Source organism: Mesoplodon mirus (genome assembly GCF_964341445.2).
Source record: "Mesoplodon mirus genome assembly, chromosome: 2".
NCBI lineage: Eukaryota > Metazoa > Chordata > Mammalia > Artiodactyla > Ziphiidae > Mesoplodon > Mesoplodon mirus.
Genome location: NC_138977.1, coordinates 81,957,711 through 81,978,512, shown reverse-complemented (window position 1 = coordinate 81,978,512; position 20,802 = coordinate 81,957,711). Strand labels below are relative to the sequence as shown.

Below are 20,802 nucleotides of genomic sequence, written 5' to 3'. Positions count from 1 at the left end.
TTGTGGCCTCTCCCGTTGCGGATCACAGGCTCCGGACGCGCAGGCTCAACGGCCATGGCTCACGGGCCCAGCCGCTCCGCAGCATGTGGGATCTTCCCGGACCGGGGCACGAACCCGTGTCCCCTGCATCGGCAGGCGGACTCTCAACCACTGTGCCACCAGGGAAGCCCCATGCTGAATTTTTTTTTCCTTGAATATGTTTGATGGTTTTAAAATATGTCTACAAGATCTTTGGCACTCCTCCTTTCAAAAAGTTGAAGTGTAATTCTCTACCCTTTAAATATGGGCTAGACTTAGTGACTCACTTCTAATGAGTAGAATGTGGTAAAGTGATGTTGCATGACTTCTAAGACTAGGTCATTAGGCATTGTGACCTCCTTGCTCTCTCTTGGGGAAGTTGACATATTTCAAAGATACTCAAGCAGCCCTATGGATAGACTCATGTGGTAGTGAAACAGGAAGGAAGTGGGTAGGACACAACCTTTGAAAGAACGACATAGCCTGAGGACATGACATAAACTGATTAGAACCAAAAGGGTCCAATATGGCGGACAAGTCGACTTCCACTCTTGAGCCTCAGTATACGCTCATTGTACTACATTAGCACGCTAAATGACACACTGGCAGGTGCCCTGACAGTTCCAAGGCCGACCATAAGGATCAAAAAGTGGGTGGCGGCCCAATTCCTGGAAATCCCAGCCCCTTCCTGGAATAGCTAGAATACTCCTTCCACTCATTAGCCTGTGAAATTACCCACCTCTATAAAAACTGACAACCCCATACCCTGGTGCTGCTCTTGCATTCTGAGATGGCCCACACTCTGTCTGTGGAGTGTGTTTCTCTCTAAATAAACTCACGTCTCACCTCACACTTTATCTCTCACTGAATTCCTTCTGCAATGAGACATCAAGAACCTGAGCTTCATTAAGTCCTGAAACCAGGTGTGTGATCTCAGTTGGAAGACCTTGGGTTTTGGCCATGTTCGAGTCCCGGCCTCTTGGGTTCGAGTCCCAGTCTGGGTTTTGGCCGGGTTGAAGTCCTGGCACGTGGGTTCAAGTCCCAATCTGAGGTGCATGGTTTCAGTAGGGAACTGAGGCCTCCTGCCAACAACCATGAGAATGAGCCATTTTGGAAGCAGATCCTCCAGCCAAATTTATTAAGCATCCAGATGACTGCAGCCCCAGCCAATATCTTGATGGTAACCTCATGAGAGACCCTGAGCCACAACTACCCAATTAAGTCACTTCCAAATTCCTGACCACAGGGACTTCCCTGGTGGTCCAGTGGTTAAGACTCTGCACTTCCACTCTTCCCTGGTCAGGGAACTAAGATCCTGCATGCCACACGGTGCAGCCAAAAATTAAAAAAAAAAAAAAAGAAAGAAAGAAAGACAAGAAAAAGAAAAAAAATTCCTGTCCACAGAAACTGTGAGATCATTAAAAAAAATTTTTTTTAATTTGATATATTTTTTTAAGCTACAAAAACAAGCAAACAAACAACAAAAAAAAACTTGAAATAGGCTTTTCAAGTTATGTAAATTCCTCCTTTCCAAGGAAACAGGAGTTAGATCAATGCAAGTTACCCTCAAGGCCACATACATCCTCCTTCACAGCTGCTTGCTCTCTGTTGGGTTTTGATCCTTTGAGTCATAGTCTGGATCATTTTCCTCATCTCCTTCTTCTTCCCCTTTCTCATCCTCTTCTTAACCTTCTTCATCATAATCATCATCATCTTCTTTAGTAACTTCTCCAGTAAAGTATACACTGATCTTGGGATTATACATTCATGTAAAAAGTGATGACTTCCAAGGTCTGCAGCAAGGATAGCTTCAGCAGCAGCATCCAGATCTCCACTCTCAGGAACTTCAGGAGGTGCAGAAATATTAAAGAGTATTAGAAACTGTTTTGGTCACAGTACAAACTGCCCCAAGTCCCTTGTTTCTGCTTCTTAATGATTTTCAAAGTGACAATTCTTTCCTTTTTTCCAATCTATGTGGACCTTGTACAACCCTTAATTTCTGGTCCATCAAAAGAAAAAGGAACAGAATCATCTGGTTCTGACTTCATACTATGTGTCTTTGACAGCAGTTCACTTGTAAAATATTCACTGGGTTCAAAGTGAAACCCTAAGACAAAACTCATAGGCCGGACTGCATCTAAGGACTTCACTTTAATATCTTTCAAGTGCTTCAGAATATGTTTATCATGTTCCTGAAACATATCACTGAGCAAGTCAACATTCTTAAAAAACAGTCAACCAGGGCTTCCCTGGTGGCGCAGTGGTTGAGAGTCCGCCTGCCGATGCAGGGGATACGGGTTCGTGCCCCGGTCCGGGAGGATCCCATATGCCGCGGAGCGGCTGGGCCCGTGAGCCATGGCCGCTGAGCCTGCGCGTCTGGAGCCTGTGCTCCGCAACGAGAGAGGCCACAACAGTGAGAGGGCTGCGCACCGCAAAAAAAAAAAAAAAGAAAAAACAGTCAACCAAAATTCAGGAATTCCCTTGGGGTCCTCTTTTTCTTTATCTTTTTTCTCATCTTCAATCTTGGCCTTTTCTTTCAGTTCCTCCAAAATTTCATTTTCCTTATCTGGTTTCCATTCACATTCTTTTTATGTAGGTTCATAAGTGATCTCAAATCACTTATCAAATAGAGGCTGATAGAGAACAGCATATTTTCCTTCAAGATCATGAACTTCCTCATAGAATTTGGCTTCTGTCTGTGCACATTTAACTTGAAGGATTTTCAGAGCGTTCACTTGTCTTTTTTTTTTTTTTTTTGCATTACGCGGGCCTCTCACTGTTGTGGCCTCTCCCGTTGCGGAGCACAGGCTCTGGACGCGCAGGCCCAGCGGCCATGGCTCAGGGGCCCAGCCGCTCCGCGGCATGTGGGATCCTCCCGGACAGGGGCACGAACCCGCGTCCCCTGCATCGGCAGGCGGACTCCCAACCACTGCGCCACCAGGGAAGCCCCTCACTTGTCTTTTAACTACCCTAGGCAAGCTTTCATTGTATCCTGTTGGTGTTTCTACCAGACCATCAAATCTTTCTTGAAGGGCTGCAAGAATCTGAGGATTTTACAACATCTGAACAGTCAGCTGACCTGCTTTGATTTTTGATTCTTCACCAGTTTCTTCTTCTTCTACTTCTTCAACATCAACCAAACCTTGATCAAGTTCAGACTGCTCTTTCTTGTCAATGTCTGCATTACTGTAAGAACTCCAAATATCGGTGGCTAGCACAGGGAGCCAGGTGGCCGGAGCTGCACAGGTAGTGACTCAGGGTGGCAGCCAGGTGGGGGGCAGGGGTGGGAGCAGCAGGTGGCACCATGAGCAGATGATGCTAAAAAAGCAAATATTTGTTTCTTAAGCCACTAAATTTTGGGGCTTAAAAAAGAGATAACTTATATAATATGACATGCTACATGTCACCCTCAAGCCAAACATCTTAAGATGTTTACCTCACTAATCCTCAGTCATCCTTAAGATGTTCCCCAGTCATCCTTATCCTTATCAGCTTCAAGATCATTTTTTCCAGGCTTCTTTAACTACTGATTAGGTCCCTCTGCTACTTGCTACCATAGCAAATATCCATTAGTTGAATCATCTGTACACCTCTATAGACTCTTTAGTTCAATGAGGTCCCATATAGGATCTGTCTTGTCAATGTCGTGTCCTTAGCACCTGCCACGGTGCCTGACATATGGTAAACTATAAATAAATATTTGGAGAATGAATAGTTAAATGAGTGCATGATTGAAATGGGAGATATAAGGAGATAATATAAATGTAATGAGATAAAGAACCCATGTGTGGGACTTCCCTGGTGGTGCAGTGGTTAAGAATCCACCTGCCAATGCAGGGGACATGGGTTCAAGCCCTGGTCCGGGAAGATCCCACATGCTGCGGAGCAACTAAGCCTGTGTGCCACAACTACTGAAGCCCGTACGCCTAGAGCCCGTGCTCCGCAACAAAAGAAGCCACCACAATGAGAAGCCCGCGCACCGCAACGAGGAGCAGCCCCCGCTTGCCGCAACTAGAGAAAGCCCCTGCGCAGCAATGAACACCCAACACAGCCAAAAGATTAAAAATAAAATAACAAACAAAAGAACCCATGTGTGCAGAGGCTGCTATGAGAGCACAATCTTCACTCCCTTACGGTGTGACTTTTTGGCAAGTTACTAATATCTCTATCTCTCACTCTCCCTAAGGGTCATAAAATTATGCATAAAATTAGGATAAGAGTTCCTGCCTCATAGGGTTGTTACATTCATAAGCTAATACCTAGTAGAAAAAATGATAATAACACCTGGGAATTTAGAGAAGAGCTCCATGAGAAATGAATGCCTGGGTAGTATTAAAGCGTGAGTAAAAGTTAGGCAAAAAGGTGGGGGGAAAATCTAGGCAGACAGAAAAGCAGAAACAAAGTTTTAGAGGTTAGAGGTAGCAAAGTGCATGCAGAAAACTTCACACAATTCGTATCCCTAGAGTATAAAGTGCAGGAAAGGGAAGTGGCAGATGGTGAGACTAGAGATAGGGAGGTAGGGATAGCAACATGGAAGGCTTCTTATGTTATATTACACTTTTGGAATTTATTTTGAAAAAAAAATTAGGGCCATTGAATGGGAGTGAGTTGGTCATATTTGCATTTTGAACATATTATTCTGATTAGCTTAAAAATCAGTAATCTTCACACCCACTGAAATGGCTATAATTAAAAAGATGGACAATAATACGTGTTGGCAAAGATGCAGAGAAATTGGAACCATCATACATTGCCATTGAAAATTAACAATAGTGCAGCTGATTTGGAATTCCTATTTTCTGTTTTTTTGATAGTGGCCATCCTAATGGGTGTGAGGTGATATCTCATTGTGCTTTTGATATGTATTTTCCTGATTACTAGAGATGTTGAGAATCTTTTCATATGTGTGTCACTTATTTGTATATCACCTTTGGAGAAATGTCTATTCAAATCCTCTGCTCATTTTTTAATCAAGTTATTTGATTTTTTATTGTTAAGTTGTAGGAGTTTTTAAATATATTCTGGATATTAACCCCTTGTCAGATATATGATTTACAAATATTATCTCCATTTAGAAGGTTGTCTTTTTACTCCATTGACTGTGCTCTTTAATGCACAAAAGTTTTAGTTTGAAGTAGTCCCGTTTTTCTATTTTTGCCTTTGTTGCCTGTGCTTTTGATGTCATATCCAAGAGACAACTCATTGCCAAGTTCAATGTCATGAAAATTTCGACACTTTCTTAAATACCAAGAATGCGCTCCAGGGAATTCCCTGGGGGTCCAGTGGTTAGGACTTGGCGCTTTCACTGCAGTGGTCCGGGTTCAATCTCTGGTCAGGGAAATAAGATCCCGCAAGCCACGCAGTGTGGCCAAAAAAAAAGTGCTCTCCAGATCCAGATTTTTCTGTTTACCTGTGATGAAAGCCAAGTTTTTTCTTTCCAGTCCGTCGCCAGCAAATACTTTTGTAAAATACAATAAAAATTAATTACTAGAAAGTGACTTTAAAAAGAACAAAGATCTCAAAAATGCAAGCTGACATTTTTATTATTAAATGCAACAAACATAAATTATTCTGTCAAATTGCTATAAAAGTTTCTAAATGTTTGTTCTCAATTTCCATGATTATCTGGACACAGACAGGTAATACTAGTTCAGGAACTAACTCTAGTCCACGGTGCACACTCTGAGACTTAGAGTAGCACTCCTCTAGATCTTCCTCAAGGGTGTGGTATGGCAAGTAAGGTGAGGTAATCACTGTGTCTTTATGTAGCCATGTGCCCCTATGGCTTACAGACAGAGCATCCCAAAATAGTTAAGATTTCCTATAAACACACAAGGACTGAGAATGCCTTCAACATGACTGATCTTCACTGTGACAATGCACAGTGGTCTAAAAGACTCCTCTACATCACCACAGTTAGGTAAAACAAGAACTGAAAAGAATAAAAAAATTCACTCTCACTGTATCATAGTCCCCATAGCAGCTCAAACACCTGCCTCCTCCATCTCCCACTTAGTCAACCAAAAATCCTGCAATTAGCAAGGGAGGATCCTTTCCTGACACCGCCTGTGTGTAAAAGTGGGTGTAGAAATACTTGAAGAATTTTTACTTCTTTTACTTTATCTCAAGGTTTTTAGGAGAAAAATCAACATCAGAAAAATTTAGAGGAAATGCTTCTGATTCTGTTGATGTCACATCATCTTAGTAAGAAAAGCTGCGGAACTCATTATTATGGCAGTGCCACACCTGTCCTTTTTGCAACATGCATCAACAGAGCTCTGGCATCTCAAATATACTGGGAGGAAGTCACTTTGACCCAATCCTATACAGTATTTCCTAGAAAGAGACCAACTCTTGCTATGAACAGAAGAGAGGACTTAGACATACCTACAACGCACTCTTAAAAAAGGCAAACTGATTGGAAGGGTGACTGTGGAATTTGTCCTGAAGCTGTAAGTTTGCACAACAAGTAGGCTACTTTTACTTAGATTGTATGTTTATTTGTAGTGGTTTCCGGGGGTGAGGGTAGCTGATGAAGAATGCATACCCCTCTAGGGCCAGGATTAAGGTAGAGCAAGTAAGTCACTCAACTAGAGGGTAAAATTTAAGGGGTGCCCAAAAAGCTCAGTTATCAAGATAAATAATATTTAATACAATATTTTTTAAAATAAAAATTGGTGCAGAAAGCCCCCAAAACCCAAAATATCAAAAATTTAAAGATAGGATCAGTATTGCTAATTTTCTCTTTGGTCTCAGGCTTCGGCATAGCTAGGCATATCACTGCTTGGCACTGCCATTGAACAAGTAAGTACATGCAGAAAGAACTGCTTTCAGAAAACTGCTGGGTTTTGATTTTTGGTTTTTTATTTTCAACAAAGTCTGGATAGTTATGATCAGAGCAAATGCTTGGAACTCACCTCCACAATTCCCAGGATTAAGATGGCTGATCACTGACTTTTCTAACCTCTTCTTTTGAAAATCTCCTCCAGGGAATTCTCTGGCAGTCCAGTGGTTAGGACTCCGCACTTTCACTGCCAAGGGCCTGGGGTTCAATCCCTGGTCGGGGAACTAAGATCCACACGGTGCAGCGCCCCCCCCCAAAAAAGTCAGAATGAGAAACAGAAACACAAACCCCATCTTCAATAAAACTAGGAAATAGTTGTACCCCCAGACCCCAACATATGAAGACAAAAAGCAGGTGGAGGAATGGTTAGCAGAACTTTCTTGGAGAATACCCTCAAGAAGCAAGACTACCTCGGGAAGGATTGAAGCCTGCAGTACCCTGGAAGACAGTGGAAGGAATAGGGCATTGAAAGCGATGAGTGGGGTCTGAAAAGACTAAAAAAGCAGTTAGCACTCCAAGCCTCACTCCCACCAGTCAGCCAACCACCCCTCCCCCACTCCCACAGTACTTTATCTGGGGGGAGGCTTCCTGGGGAGCAACAGGCAGGAAGAGGGCAGGAGTGAGGATTTAAGGAAAATGAAAGTCTGCCTACTGAACTGAGATTCCTCAGTCCCCTTACCTCACCCTGTGCTACAGTGCCAATGGCCAGGCTTATCCTTCCCGGCAGATTACAGGCTCTTTCTCTTGATAAACTAAATTGCTACAGAGAAAATACCTACACACACTGACATTTGGGGGACCACATTCACACCCACACCCACAAGCTGGCTGACTACCTCTTTAATCTAAAAATAAGCCCACAAGCTGACAAGAACTGCCCACTCACACAGAGCTTCCAATCAGCTTTGCAGCGATTCATTTGAAAATCTGAACAAACATTCAAGGATCACCAGATCTTTGAGGAAAGTTTCCAAGAGTAAAGACAGAGATCAAAACAAATAAACTAGAGGGGGAAAAGAGGAACTCAGAGGAAACAGATAATGCAGACGGTAGATTAACATTAAATTAACATTCTCAGGGAGATCAGATTTTATATCCCTGAAATAAGACTGAAATTCTCTCAGGAAGGAAGGAAAGAAAGGGGGAGAGGGAGGGAAATCAAAGGGAGGAGGGAGAAACATTAGAGAACATTAGGTGCTTTTGGACATTAAAAATGAAGGTGAAGTAAAAAAAGATAAGAAAATTAAAAGATTAAGCCAGGAAATTGAACATCTAACTAAAAGAGTTCGCAAAAGAGAGAACGGTGGGAACAAAATTATCAAGGAAATAGTACAAGAACATTTCCCAGAAATAAAGGCCAAGTCTCCAGTTTAAAAGAGTATATTGAATATACAAATATGCAATCATTATGTTGTACACCTAATATGACTAATGTAATATAATGTTATGTGTAATTACATCTCATTTTTTTTTAAAAAGACCATATTGAGTGCCCAATATAATAAATTTTAAAAACAGCAACTCAGGGCTTCCCTGGTGGCGCAGTGGTTGGGAGTCCGCCTGCCGATGCAGGGGACGCGGGTTTGTGCCCCTGTCCGGGAAGGTCCCACATGCCGTGGAGCGGCTGGGCCCGTGAGCCATGGCTGCTGAGCCTGCGCGTCTGGAGCCTGTGCTCCGCAACGGGAGAGGCCACAACAATGAGAGGCCCGCGTAACGCAAAAAAAAAAAAAAAAAAAAAAAAAAGTTAAAAAAAAAAACCCCAGCAACTCAAAAACATATCAACTTGAAGTTTCAGAATGCCACAAGAAAGGTGATCCTAGAAGCTTTCAAAGAAAGAAAGAAAGAAAAAAGAAAGACCACATACAAAAGGTTGGGAGTTAAAATAGTATTAAATTTCTCAACAACATTGAATGCTAGAAGACAATGGATCATTGTCCTCAAAATTCAGAATTAGAAAATGATATTTAATTTAGATATATTTAGACATGCATAGTATGAAAATGTTTATCTTCTTTTTATCCTTCGTCAGGATGCTATTGGAGGACGCACTTCAGCAAAATAAGAGAGTAAACCAAGAAGGAGTAGGTCATCAGATCCAGGATCCTGGATAGTCCAAGGATGACTACTGTGTGATAGGTCTAGAAAGAAATCAGTACAGATCCGAGCCTGAGGACAGACATCTCTAGGAGGGAGGTCTACATGAGGAGGAAATGGCAATGAAAAGTGTGAAAAATGGAATTCGCAGGCATTTTACAGAAGGAGAATGTGGGAGAAAGTTCTTTGAACCTAGTCAGAGGTTCAAAGAAAACTAAGCAGAGGGGAAAAAAAGAAAGGGTAGGGTGAGGGCGGTTAATGTCATTATTCTACACTTCCAGGCTAAGTAGTAAACAACATAAATACGTGCTAGTGGTATTGAAAACTTTGAAAAATTAAGGAGGAATCCCATGTTTTCCTAAATACAGAAAAACTTCTTGGCACAAAGTTATGCTTTATAGTAATCAGTTATAAACTCAAATATTGAAAGCAATCTAAATGTCCAACAAGTAGGGAATGGTTAATTAAACTGTGACATCACTTCATGGAATTTAATTCAATAACATGGCAGTCATTTCTGCACACCAAGGATTCATTACAGAACCTGCCTTGAGAGCAGCTTGTTAAATTGACAGGAGGACTGAGAAGAGAATGAGAGTTGCTTGCGTGTTACTGTTGTGGGAAACTAAAACTAAATGCCTGCAGAAAGATCAATCAATCAAGTAAATGCCCAAACAGGCAACCTCAGAGCTCCCACGTTGTTAGTATTTAGTATTGTAGATAGGAAGTAGGAAACAGAAGGTAGATGTTTTGGTAAACCTGTATCTGATGGCTTTGGGAAGAAGGACACAAGGGTTAGTAATACCATGATCTCAAAGTGGTACCACCTGGAAAGAGACGGATGGTGGGGGCAATGTCGACCTACCTCAAGAGTGAACTGATTCACTGTGCAATAGGAAACCAGTGGGGAAGGATCTCGGATACAGTCAAGAACAGAGGACTCACATTCCCCTTTTCCTAGGACCAGATCCTCAGCAGATCAAAAAAGCCACGCTTCTACCCCAGCAGCACCAGGCATGAAGTCCTGGCTGCTCCTGAACAGGGCCAGTGAGGCAAGGAGGCAGGGACCCTTGGGGAAACCTGCTGGTGACTCCAAGCCCCGGAGGCTCCAAAGGCATCTGCCAGAAATCTGAGCCTTATGCAATAGGGCTGTTAGATGGCTTCAACAGAAGTGCCCTTTAGGGGTTGAAAAACTGATCAGCTTTGGCTCTACATGACCCACCCCCACCCCTAACCCCGAAAACAAGACAAACAAAAACACGCTATGAGAGTACAAGAGTTTATATTACATTTTCTTGTCTTAGTTAAGACTGTTTTGAAATAGAAACTTCAGCCAAAGAAGCAAATTCACTGTAAGGATACAGGGGAATCTCTTGAACCCATGGGCTTGAAACATAGCCAGGGAACTAAGAATGGAAAACTATCACAAACAAAATCAAATGCCCTCTTAGTCTCTGGTCTGTCTGTCTGTCTTCTACTCTCTCTCCCTCTTTGTCCCTTTCTCCTTCTCTACCTTTCTCCATCTCTCCCTCTTCCTCCCTTTCTTCTCTATCCCTTTCCCCCTTCCCCTCAAGGACTCTCCCTTAAGTAAACTGCTTTTACTTAAGAGAAACGTTCCCCTTCCCCACTTCCTCCCCCATTTTACTGAATAAAATTCTCTGTGGTTTATAATATCAACTACATTTGACTACTATTTTGAACTCGCTGGCTCAATTGTCCTTCTCTGGCACCAGTCTGGCAAATATCCCAGGCCTCGATCAATCCGATGGTTCATACTATCCATATGTGTACCTGTGTTGCTGTGAACATTTGGAGAAAACCATAACGTGCAAATTGGTATGATTGACACCACAATGAATTCATGGTCTCCAATCTCCACTGGGCTCTTACAACACTGTCCAGGAATTCTTTGACTCCCATATCCTGTTCACATACCCATTCTTCATAGATCTTCCTTATTCTTCTCACATCTCCAATCCTACTGCCTCTCCCTCACTAGTACCAAGCTTCCTCATCTCTTACTGTAGAAAGAAAAGGCAACTGGTAATAGTAGAAGATTATTAGAAATAATAATAGAAGAGAACTCTGTTAACTCTTATCAGCGAATCATTCTTTGATCTTTTTTTCCTGTTAACAAGACAGGCATCTCTTCCCTTACCTGAGGCTAATCCCTTTACAGTGTTCCTTCAACATCCTCAGGGATCTCACCCCACAGATTATCCCTCTCTTACATATTACTTGCGGAAGGTTCACCCTCACTAAGTTACAGTGCATCTATCCGGGTTTATTTGTAATTAACAATGGTTTAATTTTGTACGATTACAAACCTGTTCTGATAAATATTTCACATAGAATAAATTGTCCAACAATATGCCCCAATTTTTGTTCAAAAAAATAACTTCACCATACCAACCTTAAAATGAGTATTTACTTTTGGGGAAATAAAATCGGTGAGCATAAGCGTATCTTTTGCTGTACTAGGAGACAGCTTATTTCCACAAATAGGGCTGCAGTGATCATCTCATTTTTTTAAATTTTATTTATTTTAATTTATTTATTTGGCTGCACCGGGCTTTAGTTGCGGCACATGGGATCTTTAGTGGCAGCATGTGGGATCTAGTTACCTGACCAGGGATCGAACCTGGGCCCCCTGCACTGGGAGCACGGAGTCTTAGCCACTGGACCACCAGGGAAGTTCCCTGTTCACTTCATTTGATGAAATATCATCTGTGCATATCATTCACTTCTCAACTCATTCCATCAACTAAATTTAATCATTGTTTTTCGTTTTCATCTTACTTGAACACTCAAAAACTTTTGACTTTTTTGACAGCTTTCCAGTGAAACATTCTTTTCTCTTGAATTCCCATTACAACACACACTTCTGGTTTTCCTCCTACTTAGATGGTCACTACTTTTCAGTTTTCTTTTTGACCTTCTTCTTCACTCAGCCTTTCAATGTTAGAGTCTTCCAGGCACAGTCATTAGCCTTCTCTTCTTGACACTGTATATGTTCTTCAACTACATTATCCATTCCATTCATTTCCATGGTTTCAATATCAATTTTATTTCTTTACACAAGACTTCTGAGTTCCAGATCACTGTCTCTTACTGGGACCCAACTCAACCTCTCCACTCAGACATCACATATTTGGTCATCTCAACACTTAATACTGCCAAAACCATATTCATGATTATCCCTTGCAAACCTAGTCTGCCTCCACTGTCCCTCTCTTGCCCAATAACAACATTCAGCCACTTGTTTATGCCAGAAACTGGGGACTCATTTTGACTTCTTTTCCTTTACCACTTTTATATAATTAATCAACAAGTCCTATAGATCCTACTTTCTACATAAATCTATATTCACTTCTCATCATCTTTACTGGCACCACTTCGAGCCATCAATCATTTCTTCTTACTCCACCTCCTTCATGAACCTCTGCAATAGCTGCTTCTTCTTTTTTTAAAAAATAAATTATTTATTTATTGGCTGCATTGGGTCTTCATTGCTGCACGCAGGCTTTCTCTATTTGCCACGAGTGGGGGCTACTCGTCGTTGCAGTGCACAGGCTTCTCACTGCAGTGGCTTCTCGTGTTGCAGATCACGGGCTCCAGGCGCATGGGCTTCAGTAGCTGTGGCACGTGGGCTCAGTAGTTGTGGCGTATGGGCTTAGTTGCTCCGTGGCATGTGGGATCTTCCCAGTCCAGGGCTCAAACCGTGTCCCCTGCATTGGCAGGCAGATTCTTACCCACTGTGCCACCAGGGAAGTCCCTGCAATAGCTTCTTAATTTCTCCCTTTTCATTCACTCTTGCTTTACCTCAGTATATTTATACCATCTTCTTATGATATAAATCTAATTTTATATAACTTTCCAAGTTCTCCCATACCTTTGAGGCTTTGCATATGCCACTTTCTGTGTCTGGAATGTTCTTTCCTTTCTCTTTGCATGGCTAACTTCTACTCATTCATCAAGCCTCAATTTAAATATCATTTTCTCTGGAATATCTTCACTACTCATTCTCAAACCAGGCTTATAGTCCTCTTTATTTTTTCTTCATAGACCCTATCACAATTATAATCTAAATATTTTATTTGGATAATTATTTGTTTAATATCCATCTCTCCACTATGTGTCTTGCTCACTGTTACATTGCAAACCCTCAGCACAATGGTTGGAGCTTGGAGCATGGTAAATAAATATTTGTAGAAAAAAATATATTTTTAAGTGAATATTTAAGTAGCTAAATGAATAAACATTTGAATGAAGCACATCAAGAATCAAAAATATTTATCTCATTAACTCACTCATCACTCTTCTGAGACTCATTCTATATGAACAATACTAAATAAGGCAAAACTTTATATATAACCATCTTTATTGCAGTCTTATTTATAAAAACATAATATACACATGATCTGAATATCCAACAAAAGGAAACATACGCATACTAAAATGAGGTAATTTCTTCTCGAATCTAGCTGATCATCAGACTCCCCTGAGCAACTTTTATAAAAATAGAGATTTCTGGGTCTCACTCTGGACCTACAAAATTAAGCTCTCTTTGAGTGGACACAGGGAAAAAAATTCCTTAGGTTCCTCTGATGATTAGCCAGGTTTTGGAACCACTGGGTTTAATGGGAAGAATAGAAGTAGGACTAACCTTGCTGCTTATCAGCTCTGAAACCAAAGGCAAGTAAATTTTCAGACTTCCCGGAGGCTCAGTTTCCTCATCTGTAAAATACCAATCCCTGGGGTTGGTGAGGAGTAAATAAAATTGGTGTCTGTAAAGTACTTGACAGGTACATTAAGTAATTGCTATTATTGTTAAGGTACATTGGCACTATAGAATATTATACAGCTACTAAAATAACCTCTCTGAAAAAAAATTCTTGTTCTCCTATGTATATCAGCCAAAGTCCTGGAAGAAAGGACCTGGTACACTGAAACTGCGTAATTTGAGGGGATTTAACAAAGGGATTATTTACAAAAGGTTTAGGGAAACCAGTAAGGATTATTGCAGAGCTTTGGGTCCGTCAACAGCTGTTACCAATCCTAGGACAGAAGGGAAGATCCCAGAAAGGGTAGGGTATGAGAGAGACAGCCTCTGATAGGAGATGGAACCTTCCATAAAGGGACACGGCCAACCCACAGCAATCCCTCAAAGAGGGAGGGGAAAATAAATACTCTTATGTGGTATTGGGTTAATCCATACAGAAGAACGCAATAGAATTTATTGATGGAGTCCTTACTGGTCAGCTTCTGGGGACACGAAGCAGAATGGAGAAGGGAGAGAAGTTGGTCTGGACTAAAGCAGGATACGAATCATATATACACAAGTATTTGAACAGTATAAAAATATCCAAAAAAATATCCATAGCAATTAGATTTAAGTAAATACATAAACATTTTAATATTCATTTTTGGGGGGGAAGTGGGACTATAGATTACCTTCCCTACTCTTTCTAATTGTTTGAATCTTCTAAAGTTTCAACCATAAATAGTAATAGTTAAGATTTATCAAGCACTTATTGTTGTATATAGTAGTGTATTAATACATTTCATCTTTGCAGCAACCCTGTAAGGTAGGTACTATTACTATCTTCATTTTACAGATGAAGAAATTTCAGCTGGAGAGGATAAGTGACTTATCCAAAGTTACAGAGCCGCAGGAAGTAAACTATGGAGCCATGATTTAAATATAGACATCCTCCTCTGGAGTCCATGCTTTTAAAAACGCTACTATGTTATTTACATTCATAGTAGATAACAAGAAAGACTTTTGGGACTTCCCTGGTGGCGCAGTGATTCAGAATCTGCTTGCCAATGCAGGGGACACGGGTTCGAGCCCTGGTCCTGGAAGATCCCACAGGCTGCAGAACAACTAAGCCACAGCTACTGAGCCTGCGTGCCACACTACTGAAGGCTGCATGCCTGGAGCCTGTGCTCCGCAACAAGAGAAGCCACCGCAATGAGAAGCCCGCGCACTGCAAGGAAGAGTAGCCCCTGCTCACCACAACTAAAGAAAGCCCGCGTGCAGCAGTGAAGATCCAATGCAGCCAAAAATAAATAAATAAACAAATAAATTCATTAAAAAAAAGACTTTTACAAAGAAAAAAAATGAATAAGCTTGAATTTGTTTTAAAGAAAAACATTTTTACAGTACATTTTCCTAGTATTCAATTAATATTAAATATATATAATATACATAATATTTGTATAATAAACATAGTAATGTATAAAAATATTTATACCCTTGATTCACTAATCTCACTTCTTCTTCTTCCTTAGTAATAAAATCCCTAATTTTCATCCTGGATGAAGCCACCTAGAATAAAGACTACCTTTTCCAAATCCCCATGTAACTAGGTGTGGTCATGGCTAAACTCTGGGCAAGGAGGAGTAAGCCCAGAAGTTAAGTGTGCAGCACCCAGGAAGTGTCTTTGAAGGGAGAGGGCAAGCACTTCTCTCCTTTATCCTTTCTGTTGGCTGGAATGAGGACATAATGACTGGAAGTTAAGCAGCCATCTTGGATGATGAGGCAAAAACCACATCTTAAGTCTGAGTAAGTAGCAAGATAAGAAGAATTTGTGAAGCCTTTACCAGCCTTGGAATACTCATCTCCAGAATTTTTTTTTTTTTTTTTTTTTTTGTGGTACGCGGGCCTCTCACTGTTGTGACCTCTCCCGTTGCGGAGCACAGGCTCCGGACGCGCAGGCTCAGCAGCCATGGCTCACGGGCCCAGCCACTCCGCGGCATATGGGATCCTCCCGGACCGGGGCACGAACCCGTATCCCCTGCATCGGCAGGCGGACTCTCAACCACTGCGCCACCAGGGAGGCCCCAGACTTTTTTTTACGTAAGAGAAAAATGAACTTCTCTTTTCTGTAAGCCATTGTTAATTTGGATTTTCTGTCAGTCACAGCTGAACCTAATCCTAATTAATACTTTTACTTACCTTCCTTTAATCTTCTTTCTGCATATTTGTTTCCATTCTTCCCTGCCATGTGCCAGACACATCTACTTTTCTCTTCCTCTCCGTCACTTTTCCTGTCCTTATTCCAATAAATGTTTATTGAGCAATGCTATCTACTAGATTCAGAAGAACAAAAATGCAGATGATTCTTGCTCTACCATTTAGGCATTCATGGTCTAATTAGGGGCGACTTGTAAGCAGGTGCAATATGGTGCAAAAAATACCATAAGGAGGTATGTACAAAAGACATGGAGAGAACTTTGAGACTCACCTCATGCGTAAGCTTTCCTGTTTATCCATAAATCTGTATATCTTAAACAAAAATCTTTTATCTTCTTTCTTTGTATCAGCTGTCTTTCTCCTTCTCTAGTATGTTAAATGTTATAGTGGTGATGTAACAAGACTGGCATGAGATGGGTATTACTAGGTCCTTGGGCCTGTTCTTTTCCTTTTGGACCCAAAAACCTTAAAAAGGAGGTGGATGTGAAATTGATGTTTGTAGATGTCAAGAGGCCTTAAAATATTGCGGGATGATAGAAAACCTGTGAATGTGAAATGTTAAAATGTGGGTCAATTGTTAGGTTTAGAATCTTCTGTTTTTTTAAATTGTTTTTTGTCTGTGTGTGCCATGCATATAACATTAGGTACTCAGAGGACTAAAAGATTAAATAGAACACTATCTGTGCTCTCATGGAGTATATGTGCTTAATGGATTACAGTAGAACATAGGATAAGGACCAAAATAGAATTTAAAAATGCTCCCTGTTTCTCCAGGGCAAGATGAGCTACCTGACTCCTGAGCCATGGACTACCTGGTGAGAAAATTGTAAACCAGAGACATCTTGACTCCTGAAACTACAATTAATAAATGTCACAGAGGGCTTCTCTGGTGGCGCAGTGGTTGAGAGTCCGCCTGCCGATGCAGGGGACACGGGTTCGTGCCCCGGTCCAGGAAGATCTCACATGCCGCGGAGCGGCTGGGCCCGTGAACCATGGCCGCTGAGCCTGCGCACCCGGAGCCTGTGCTCCGCAACAGGAGAGGCCACAACAGTGAGAGGCCCGCGTACTGCAAAAAAAAAAAAGAAAAAAAAAGAACTGTCACAGAAATGTCACAAGATGATGATTAACCCCAGCTTCTTTGTTCTTCCCCTTTAAGAAACCCCTAGGACTTCCCTGGTGGCGCAGTGGTTAAGAATCCGCCTGCCAATGCGGGAGACGCAGGTTCAAGCCCTGGTCCAGGAATATCCCACGTGCCGCAGAGCAACAAAGCCCGTGCGCCACAACGACTGAGCCTGCGCTCTAGAGCCCGCGAGCCACAACGACTGAAGCCCGCGCGCCTAGAGCCTGTGCTCCGCAGCAAGAGAAGGCCGCACATTTCAACGAAGAGTAGCCCCCGCTCGATGCAACCAGAGAAAACCTGTGCCCAGCAACAAAGACCCAACACAGCCAAAAATAAATAAATAAATAAATTTATTTATTTAAAACAAAAAAGAAACCCCTAACTCAGAGACAAGCTGGAGTTTGATCTGAGGCTGTCTCCCACTCCCCTTGCTTGTCGCCCTGCAATAAAACTTTAGTTTGTTGCAAAAAATAAGAAAGAAAAATTGCTTCTTGAACAGATGACGACACAATTAATTTGGTTTTTGAAATTTTTACTTATATATTTATTAAAAATTTGAGTATTTCTTGGTGTGTAGAGATTATAAGAACATGTGCACCAAAATCCACTGTGAAGTTTTATTTTATTATGAAATATTACAGACATAAAGAAAAGTACAGATATAAAGAACACCTGTGTACCTCCTACTCAGCTTAAGAAATAAAATATTAAAACCCTCTCGGGACTTCCCTGGTGGTCCAGTGTGTAAGACTCTGTGCTCCCAATGCAGGGAGCCCAGGTCCGATCTCGGGTCAGGGGATTAGATCCCGCATGCTGCAACTAAGAGTCTGCATGCCTCAACTAAAAGATCCCACATGCTGCAACTAAAAAAGATCCCACATGCCGCAACTAAGACCCAGCACAGCCTAAATAAATAAATAAATATTTAAAAATAAAAAATAAAACCCCCTGAGTGCCCTTCCCTATCCTTAGTCCCTTTCACTCTACAAAAGGCAGCCTCTATCCTGAAATGATTATCATTGCCATGTACATCTTTATATTTTTATAACATGCGTATATGTCTCTAAAGAATAATTGTCATTGCTTTAAGTTGTAAATGATTTATATAAATAAAATCATTTTCTTGTATTTTTCTACAACTTGTTTTTTGCTTTTTATTACGTTTTTGAGATTTATTCAAGTTGGTTCATGTAGCTATACTTCACCCCACTTACCTGTATTTTTTTAAATCCTAGCATGCCCAAACTAAGTTATAGTGATAGAAATCAGAAGAATGGTTGCCTCTGATAGGCTGGAGCAGATTGGACTGGACACAAGGGAATATGAGGATGATGGAAATGTCCTATATCTTGTTTTGGGTGGTAGTTACTGGGTTTATATAGTTGTCAAATTCACTAAACTGAACACTTTAAGATCTGTGCGTTTCATTGTAAGCAAATTTTATCTCCACAAAAACATTAAAAACAAGCGAGCAAAAACAATTTAAAAAAACCTCTAGCCTTGGGGATTATAATTCAGTAGGTCTGTGGTGGGGACCACCATGTGTATTTTCTTTATAAAGTTCTAGGTATAATTCTGAAGGGCACCCCCAGTTGCGGACAACTGCCCTAGAATGCCACAAAATTGGGGTAGGAATTAAGAAGAAGAGTCATCTGTCAAAGACCTAGAAACCTCTCCTGGTATTTTTCTGTCCTTCCTAAACCCATTATAGTAAAGATGGAGTTGCATATTTTACAAGAGTAGAGATAGCAGTGTTTGACCCTGAATCAAGCATTGATGGCAGCTAGGCCTGACTGCAATAAAGCTAATATGTTTACAACTTAGTAATGGACACCTTAATTAGATTTAATTCTTTCTCACATATTGGTGAAGGCACAACCAGGAACATATCTCTGTCTTGCACATCTAGGAGGTATGCCTCCCCAAATGACCTAATCTCCTTCCCACCATCTTCTTTATCTTTTACCTTTGTTCTCCTATCTTAAGTTCTTTTCACAGTCAAGTCAAGGAAAGTTCACTTTCAGCGTATGATTTGATTTTTTATTTTTAAATTCTTTAAAAAAATTTTTAAATTTTGTTTATTTATTTTTGGCTGTGTCGTGTCTTCGTTGCTGTGCGCGGGCTTTCTCTAGTTGCAGTGAGCAGGGGCTACTCTTCGTTGCGGTGCGCGCGCTTCTCATTGCGGTGGCTTCCCTTGTTGCGGAGCACGGGCTCTAGGCACGCAGGCTCAGTAGTTGTGGTGCATGGGCTCAGTTGCTCCGCGGCATGTGGGATCCTCCCGGACCAGGGATAAAACCTGTGTCCCCTGCATTGGCAGGCGGATTCTTAACCACTGCGCCACCAGGGAAGCCCACGATTTGATTTTTTTTGAATCTGATTTGTCAATGACATTTTGAGAAGCTGTTTTGTGTAGAGGACCATTTTAAAGATGATGGTCCTGCCTCCAATAAGTTCAGGGAGAGGTACCTGCCTAATGATGCCTATTGGAGGATTTTTTTTGAGTATTTTTAGCCATATTTCTGATGGATACACACATGCATATTTCTGATGCTTACAAAAGCATGCACATGTGTATATGCCACTGTATTTTTAATTTATTCTTCCAGTTTTATCGAGATATAATTGATGTACAGCATTGTATAAGTTTAAGGTATACAGCACAATGATTTGACTTACATATTACCACAATGAATTTAGTAAATATCCATCATCTCATATTGATACAAAATTAAAGAAATAGAAGAAAAAATTTGTTTCCTTCTGATGAGAACCCTTAGGATTTACTCTCTTAACAACTTACATATATAATATACAGCAGTGTTAATTATATTTATCGTGATGTACATTATGTTGTAAGGAGTTTTTTTTTTTTTTTTTTTTTTTGTGGTATGCGGGCCTCTCACTGTTGTGGCCTCTCCCGTTGCGGAGCACAGGCTCCGGACGCGCAGGCTCAGCAGCCATGGCTCACGGGCCCAGCCGCTCCGCGGCATATGGGATCCTCCCAGACCGGGGCACGAACCCGCATCCCCTGCATCGGCAGGCGGACTCTCAACCACTGCGCCACCAGGGAGGCCCTGTAAGGAGTTTTTAAAATCCAACCTTAAGTCTTCCCTGGTGGCACAGTGGTTGAGAGTCCGCCTGCCGATGCAGGGGACACGGGTTCGTGCCCCGGTTCGGGAAGATCCCACATGCCTCAGAGCGGCTGGACCCGTGAGCCATGGCTGCTGAGCCTGCGCGTACGGAGCCTGTGCTCCGCAACGGGAGAGGCCACAACAGTGAGAGGCCCGCGTACCGAAAAAAAAAAAAAATCAACCTAAGTTGGATGTACTCTCTTCCTGGAGAGGACCCTAGTGTGGCATTCCTTATGTGCATTTCAGCACAGTGTCCTGGCCAGTGGTCTTGTGCCTCCTATCTCCCATGTCCTCACTTCATTATTGAAAACCCTCATCAAATTTCAGCTCTCCCATCCTAGGTGAATGTGAAGATTCTCACTTTCCTCAAAAACAGCTGCCAAAGAACAATTGATTAAATCGGAGTCTATTTATATTTTTATTGTAGAAAACAAACTTTTTTTCTCATTAAGAAAGCAATGCATGCTTGCATCAATTAGGAGTATATAATTGCAAACAGCATAACACAAATTTGGTAACTTAATTAAAAAAGAATTTATCAGAACTATATCAGAGTTGTTCATAGAATCAAAGGAAGAACTGAAGACATGGGTATCTGAAAAGATAGCAGCAAGGG

The 20,802-nt window shown here is 41.5% G+C and overlaps 1 pseudogene across 1 annotated transcript; it reads right to left on the bottom strand.

Annotated features, from left to right (window-relative positions):
- Window positions 1-1,222: 1,222 nt before the first annotated feature.
- On the bottom strand, window positions 1,223-2,472 carry LOC309794056 (nucleosome assembly protein 1-like 1-A; annotated as a pseudogene). The gene has a single exon. The product of its transcript is annotated as a nucleosome assembly protein 1-like 1-A (transcript).
- Between the last annotated feature and the right edge of the window lie 18,330 nt (window positions 2,473-20,802).